The sequence below is a fragment of the Caloenas nicobarica genome, chromosome 12 (genome assembly GCF_036013445.1).
Source record: "Caloenas nicobarica isolate bCalNic1 chromosome 12, bCalNic1.hap1, whole genome shotgun sequence".
Taxonomy (NCBI): Eukaryota; Metazoa; Chordata; class Aves; order Columbiformes; family Columbidae; genus Caloenas; species Caloenas nicobarica.
In genome coordinates this window covers 20,702,888-20,711,407 of record NC_088256.1, presented here as the reverse complement: position 1 = coordinate 20,711,407, position 8,520 = coordinate 20,702,888, and positions in this window count along the sequence as shown.

Sequence of the window (8,520 nt, the reverse complement as noted above, 5' to 3'; positions counted from 1 at the left end):
GAGTGGAATCTGTTGTAAATATGTTTTTGGTTTAGTATGTTTTGTCTTTATAGCCACAGTACTGAGTGATAGATGATCTGTACCACAAACAGGCTTGTGGAACACATTAAAAAATCATGTTTCTGTAGGTTTTGAATCAGGAGTCTCAAATGAATGTTTAGACTTTCAAATATTTATTGCTCATTCAGATTGGTGTGAAATAGATCTAGCTGCCTTAAGGGAGAAATACCACAGTCCATGGGATGGCAGCCTTGAAAGCAAAGAAAGTTGCCTGCAGATTGTTTCTTGCTTAGGCCACTGAAGGCCCCAAGAAAATGTTCTGACTTCTTTTTGTGTCACTTCTTTTTCATGAAAAGGGAGAAATTATTAGTACCTCTCCACCATAAACAATCTGTCAATACTAAGTGCTACACAAATGCCTGTGATCATGGTCCCATGGCTCCAGCAAAGCCGAGCACCTTTTCCCCTCCACATTCCCACACAAGCTTGTCTTGTCCAGTACAGTCTGTCTGAAAATGCTCATGTGTTTGGACTAAAAGAGTTTTGTTGCTTTGAAAGGCTTTGGACTGTTTTGAGAATTTGGCTTTGTTCTGAACTTCCTTCATCAAAAACACTGCAGTGCTTCAGTTTATTTATAGAAACTTATTCTCCCACAGATAACTGAAGAAATTCAGGCCGGTCTGATGTTACTGCTAATTTTGAGGAATATTTTTAATTTGATTTAGTGTTGTCCATGAAGGGCTACATTGTCTGGCATAGAATTCTGTCTGAAACAGCCCTAAGCTTCGTTTTCATGAGTGAGCTTGTGAAGAAGGCATTGCAGGTCCCCAGAGAAGAGACTTCCAGTGTTCTGGGTAAGGTGATGAGAGGTGGCTCAGGTAGGGCCAGCTGGCAGTGAGCAGGGGCATATGGACATCCCTTGGAGCAAGGGCTAAAAAGCAGGTTCCACCTGGATCTGAACTGCACGTACATATCAGCCACCCTCCGTCAAGGTCCCACACTGGTTCTTCGGAGCCTCGGTAAAAATCAGTTGAACAATGAGTCAGGGTTCGAACTTAAAACGTATCCTGTGTTCTCCAGCCCATGGTCTGGAATATTACTGTTTCCTCTGAAGTAGGACAGTTCTTGCAGCAGTGCCTATTTTTAGGGAGTTCAGCACAATTTCTAGACCCAAGAGCTTCAGGTAAACCTGAGGAAGCTTTCAGATGTGCTCAGCATCTGTTTTTGGCTGGCCAGTTGCTAAGATACAACCTGAGAGGTGCTTGCATGACAGTGAGCCACTCTGGTTTAGTCACTTGAAATGGGCGCTTGTTTTTCACCCTCACAATTGAGCTTGTCTTACAGCCCATCTGCACAGCTTACCAGGTGATCTTAACACGACTGATGACAATGCACAATAAATACTAACAACTGGGCTTTATTTTAGCAACAAGACAGCAGATTGGCTTCCAGGACTAGGTTGTTTCTCTGCATGATGGACAAATAATCCGTGTGGACACTGCAGCATTTGGGAATTGGGTCACTCACAGAATTTTCTTCTTCCCATCTGCATGGCAGGGCTGGTGCCCCAGAGAGACTTGGCATGGACCTCAGTATCAAAACCAACAGCTGAACTGTGTATTTGCGTGAAATGGGCATGTTTTGTGCTTCGGTGCTCTGGGTTTTTTCTGAAACTCTGGACATTCTTGATAGAGCTTGAAAATCCACTTGTTCATTTTTTTTATTCCCATCTCATTTCCCCACAGGAAGGTTCCATGCTCTGGCTGTAGACAGCATTGCCTTCAGTGTTACTTAATGTTGGTCTGTGGGCAAGTGGGTGAGTCACTCTCGAGCCACTGGCCACGCTGTCACCACAAAGGCCATCTCAGCCCACCCAGAGCTGGGCCAACCTGTAGGCAAAGAGTCCTTTGGCTCCTGTGGGCTTCACACAGATTCCTGCCTGCAGGAACAGCTTGTGGGGTTAAAACTTAGATGTGATTCCCTGAAAGGTGCTTTTCACAGCACAGATGATGTGAGGAAGGTCTCCGATACTATCACACATGTTAAAACATGTGCCTCTCCTCCTGTTATAGTTAAAGGTGCTACCTGAACTTGCCAGGCAGCACCGTGATTACAATGCTGATCAGTATAAGGCTTTTCCTTCAGAATTCGAATCCTCAGCAGAACTGTCCTAAAACTGGAGTTCACTCTTATGCAGGATGGTATTTTGGTCTGAGCCTGGAGCTCATAGACTCAAAAATTCACTAACTCACTACTGGCAGGGACTCATGAGGCATAACTTCCAGAATCTTTAAAATATGAACAGATATTCCCTGAATTCTAACAAAATCCTCTGAGCCAGACCAAAAAGCTGAACACACACTGGGTAGAGTATGGGGAATGCTAGCTGCAAAACAGTTAAACCCTTCTCTGAAGTCCCCAATGTCACATTATTAGCATGATTCACAGTTAACAGATGGGCTCATGCTTATATCGAGGGGGAACCAGTTCTTCAATTGCTATCATTAAATGATAATTATGACAGTTTATACTGAAAGGAAAACAATTTTGTGATGACCCCATTACATCACTTTTTATTTCTTTGGTTTGTTTGTTTTAATTCCAGTCTTAAAGACAAAAATCTCTTTTCTCAGCTCTCATTTACAAAATATGCAGCTGAGAGAACTCTGCCCACCCACACACTTCAGCATTTCAGATATCAGCATTTCCATCCAGGGCTGGATGAACTCTTTCTAAACCCGTTTGGAGGAAATGTAGTTGAAATCTTTACAGTAGGGAGAGTGAAAACCAGTCAGAGATGCAAACACTGCCATGGCTGCTCTGCTGCCAGGTTCCACTGCAGTTTTGAAGAAACCCTCCCTTTGGATGCATCTGTTCTACACAGGAGGGCACAGCACAGGAATCTGGAGCTGCTGCCAGTTGTAGTAAAAGAGTTATCGTAGTTTAAGCTAAAAAAAATTCTTCAAGTGATACAAAAGCCCATGATGCTGTACCTGACTAGCATGGCACTGGATGAAATCTTCCAAGGGTTCAGATTATCCTGCATCTATCTGCTTCAGAGCTTCTGACACCTTCCTTAATATGGCCTTGGTCAAGCAAGGTACTCGTTTTACCATGGGTCTGAAAGAGTGTGTTGAATCAGTGCTGCTCAGCCCCACTGTCCTCGTATGGCTGTCTGTGATTCCCTGTACGACACAGGAAAATTCATCTTACAGCTAAGATGTTCCTGGTGGCTTCTGTCTGCATGGGGATTCTGGTGCAGAGGGACATGATGCCTCCTGGGACAAATATTAACAGCACAGATATGTCTGGGAATAAGCCCTCATTTGTACTTAACCTGTGGGTGGGCATGAGAACCCATTGGTGCTTTTCAGTGAAATAGTCAGGGACATCAGATTGGGAAAAATAGTTGCACTTTCTTCCTTTGCATCATAAAATGGCTCTTCAGGTATTTCTCTTCAATCTGCTTCCCAGGAGTGAACCTTCCCACTAGCAGGGATCCCTCTCTTGCCATGGCTCCCTAAGCACTGCTCTTGCTTCTACCCCAAAGCATTTGTGCCTTAACATCTGCTATTTACTGCCAAAGAGCCCCATAGTTCTGTGCTGGGACAGAGCCCAGACATTGCCCTGACCCTGAGCAATGATGTCCCACTTTATTCTTCTGCAGTGAGGGAGAAGGAAAAGAGTTATATCACATAAACCAATTTTGAAATAATTTGTGATTTATTGGATGAAATCATGCTACACTATTGTCACTCATCTCAGGTACAATAATAAGAACCAACATTACCAGTGAATTCCGAGTAGAGATGGGTCTTGAGCCCTAGTTCCGAACTTTAATCCCCAACTGGCACTTCTAGAGTGCTGAAGAGCAGAAGAGCAGCCAGTATGAAGATAAAGAGCAACTGCATAGTGTCTGTGTTTGAGTTCCCGCTCTATTTCACTGGAGGCCTCTTTACACGACAACTTTTAGCATCTCCAGCTTTCCACTGACAGTGGAGACAGGATGTTGGCCTGGACAGACTCTCAGTCTGAGCCATGACAGCAGTTGCTATACATTTATGGTAAAGCCAGGGGTGTTTCCATTTTATGCCTTTGTCTAATAGCAGTCACAAGTTTCCTTTTCCTCAGCCCCTGGGTCTGTAACAGAACAAGCTGACTGGCCAGTTCCACTTAATTATTGTTCATTTTTTGTGAAGCAATGAATATATGTCACTGTGTGACTGTGCTTAGCTAATGTGCCCAATTATTAATAGCCAGTTTTGGTCCCCCTCCCAGCCTCTGTACCACAAAATACATTTCCCTTCTGTCTCCAAGACCAAGTTGTCTGGGAAGTCACTGTTCTATGAAGAGACTAGACAAAAAGCTTATTGAACATCCCTTCCTTTTTATCAGAAGACTGATCTCCCTTTTTATTTTTAGTATGTTATCAACAAAAGTTGCTTTATTGCTTCACTTTTCATAGATGAAGACACATTTTCAATACAAAGAGCTCTACCCAGAAAAATTCACCACATGGTTCTCCTGCATGACGCACATCAAGTCCACTGCTTGGCTGCATGGTCCTTTTTCTCTCAGACCTCAAACATTCACCACACCCTGCACAGCCTCCCTTAGTTCTCACTGAAAGCAGAAGGTTTTATCCATGCCCCAGAGTGACTTTACCAGCTTCTCCCTGCTTCTTAAACCCCAGACATCTCAAGTGCCCAGGCTTCAGCTCCAAACACCAACCGTTTTGCCCCTTAGATCTTGTACTAGAATCAGGTGATGCTCTTTTGAAGAGAGAGGGGCTGCTTGTTCTCTGGAGCGGTCAGAACCCTCTTTGCTGGGCAGTAGTGGCCAACGAGACGTGCGTTGGTACAGGGGCGCATACTGAAATGAGACACCTTACGGATGCCATGCTATTGCTGAAGACAAGCCTTTTCTCTGCCAGTCCCTGTTGTTATTTAAACAACAGTTCCATGTACCGAGATTAAAGGACATTTAAACATTCTGGGCCAGATTTACTCTCCATACATACATGCGACAGCCACTGGAGATGCAAAGGCATTTGACCTGACCCTGGCAATGGCTTTAGGAAATGTTAAGTCTTTGTCAGTGTCTGTTCAGTGCTAGTGCTGCTCTCTGTAAAGCTTTCAAATGCTCTATTTCCACTTCTGGAAGAGATAGTAATTTGTTATGTGACCCACTAATGCCAATAAAATCCCTGTATCCATTTCCTAGCATTTTAGTCCAGTGCAATAGGGAGGGGAAGGCACATTATCTGTCTCTACATACAGTTCATTATCAACATGTCTTCCTGCTTCAGCTCTACTTCTAATGACAGGCTCAAAATAATCAACAAAAAGAGGAATAATGCCATGAGCTGCTGGTCTGTTTCTTAAGCTGTAACAGGAGCATGTACAGTGTGTGTGTGATGTTCTGGGAGTCTCAGCAGGGGTCAGTCCTGCAAAGATTATCCTGAGAATAAATGTGTGTATTTAGATGGGATGACAGTGTAAGAGATTACACCTCTAAGGGCCGCTGTTTTAAAATGAGGAAATCTCAATTTCCATTATCTTGGAGCAGACCCAAAATCATCAGCTATAAGATTTTTACACCACTCTGTAGGAATTTCTGTATGTGAACCCCACCAGCCTGCAGTGAGTGCTCTGCCTAGTTTAATGCAAACAGTTAATTGTTCACATATTGCCCAGGTGCAAAGCCTCTGTATTGATGACCCAAGCAACAGTCATTGCTTGGTGGAGCTACGCTTTCCCCAGGCACTTTTCCACCATTTGTGTGCTCACTCCCCAGAGCCGGGCTGCTCGGGGGAGCTGTTTGTGAGCCTGATGTTGGCAATTTCATCACTGTCATTGCAGCTGGCTCCATACCCAATCTGCATAATGAGAGTGCAGTCCTGAGCGAGTCCTGAAGGTAACTTTGCTGCACAGTCACATCACCAGTAGGGTCTATAACTACCCTTTAGCATCCCCTGGCATTTGGGTGATGGTAATATAGGGACGGGTTCTTTGAGTACTAACCTAGCCACCAACATTTGATGTACTCCTGCTCTCTTGGTTGTTTGCAAAAGCTGAATTGCTGCGTTGCTGGAGGCTGACAGATGGCTCGCAGCACCTAAAGATGTGGTGTTCCCTGGAGGGCTGAATTAGCCTGCCTGATGTCATGTAGGCGGCAGAGCCTCTGGAATTCACCATGTCAGTGCTGGGTGTTCCCACTGCCAAAGCTCTCAGCTTGCAACCAGGACCAGACTGGTGCAACCCACTGACAACTTCTTGTTGCTCAGCACAGAGCAGAGATGGGCCTGTTATGTTTCACAGGACCTGGCTTTGTAGCTTAAAATATAGCAGCTTATGCATGTGACACTGGAGAATCCTTATTCAAAACCTGCTGGCAGTCAAGATTAATGCTCTTACCTTCTACAAAGTCTAGAATTTGGTTAGTTCCTCAAGTCTGAGCTACCCCTCTCTGCTTTAGCAGAATTCATTTTTGCAAATATGGTCCCCCATCCACCCACCCACTTGAATTTCTTTCCTATTTCTTATACCTATTTCTGTACACTGTCCATCCTTGCCCTTCCCAAGCCATCCTCCCTCACCCCCAGCCCACCTCAGGCTCTCACAAAGCTCACAGGAGCAAAGCCAATTCATTGCAATGTTCATATTTCAGTGAGTGGGTCATATTGGACAGGGCTGCAGTGGAAAAGCAGCAGTGGGCAGCTGTTTCCCATTTATCCACATGTAACCTCCACAGCACTGTCAGCAGAATATTAAACAAGGTTTTAGCATCTGCTTTTTTGTTTGGTTGGGTATCAGCCAACTGCTCCTGAATTCTGAGACTGACTAAGTGTCTGCGTATCTCATTAGCAGGGTTAGCTAATCTTTATCACTCATTGCCACAGCAAAACCTCAGCATCTTTTAGCTCCTTTGCAGAACATAATTGTTATCTGCAAGTGTTTGATTCTGGTGATTCCTATTGCCAAGGCACAGCATGGGCTCTCCTCTGGTTCATAGGGACTGTAGGAAACCGCCAGGCTGTACTAGACTTAAAAGAGCTGGTCACTCTTAGGAAAAGGAATGTGACTTTTCTCTGGTGAAAAAAAAAAGTATTTAGCTTACCTCTCTGCTAGGTTTTAAACTGAGGACAGTACAGAAATCTACTGGCTGATTCAATCTTGCTGGCCTAGAGTGACATCCAGGTATTCATGTCTGTCTTCCAGGCAAAACCCCAAGGACATCCCAAGAGGTCACTGTTTGTGGTGGGCTGCAGCTCCTTGGAGCTTCCTCACTCCAGTCAGTTCATTCTTAGCTCCCTCACCTGCTGTATGTTCTGGTGAGCAGAGGCTATTCCAAGAGCTCCAGTAGCAGGAAGGAAGAGCAGCTGGAAAAAAACAAAACAAAAAATAAAACAAAACACAAACCAAACAAACACACACGAACAACCAACCAACCAAAAACAAACAAAAAACCAAAACCAGAAGGGAAAGACGCAATCTTTCAAGTCCCACAATTAAACTGGCCTGATTAAACTTATGTGACTTGGGTGAACACATTCCCTTCTCACCAAAACAGAGTTGTTGGCAAAGGCAGTATCTCCTCTCCATGTCATGTGAAGGCTCTTCCCTGCAGCACATTCACAAGTACTTCACCCAGTCTACTTTTAAATAATGCACTTGACACCAGTTAAGAGGAAATAGCAAAGGTGGAGTGTATTTTCTATGCTGGCAGTGATTTTGCCTTGGAAGGTTCCTCTGATCAGTCTATCTGTCCATTTCAGTGATGTAGCTTAGATTCTACGGGGGCTGAGTAAAGTGCAGCCACTGAAGAACATCTGAACACCCTGCAGTGCATTCAACTCTGCTAATGTAAATATGAGTTCTCTGAAGTGAATTTAAGTCTCTACATCTTCCTGAACCAGCTGATCTCCTTTAAAGTAGCAGGCAGATTTGTACCACTACTCTTTCTAGCCATAACATTTCATATTTTGAGGTATTTCATTTTCAGCGGGTACACTTCCACAAGCTACCTTCATGTTGTGTAAAATGTACACGCAGTTTGCCATGCATGACGTGTGACACAGCAGCTGTCTTCTCCCATCAAATATTTCCTGTAGGCAGGAAAACATTTTTTAAAAGAAATGAAGACAATATAGATTTCTTTCCTGTGCTCTACAGAAAAGCACACTCAGACCTAATGGTAAGACAAGGTCCACAAATGAATAACTATTTTCAAAGGAAACCTGTGTTGCTAAAACCTGGCACATCAGTCTCTACCTTCACACACTCCTGTATGCAGAAACCAGAACCATCACTTCTGGAGACACATCCTGTTCTTTCTGGTAGTGGGACATTGAGGTCTTTCTCAGATCTGCTGACATTTAGTGATTCTCCTTTTTTGCCCTGCTTGTGACTGTCACAGCACATCAGATTCATTGCCAGCTGAGATAAGACTTGTTTTATGAGTCCGACAAGAGATGTTAAAGTGTCTGAGGTACTCTGGATAATTCATCTGAGACAGAGG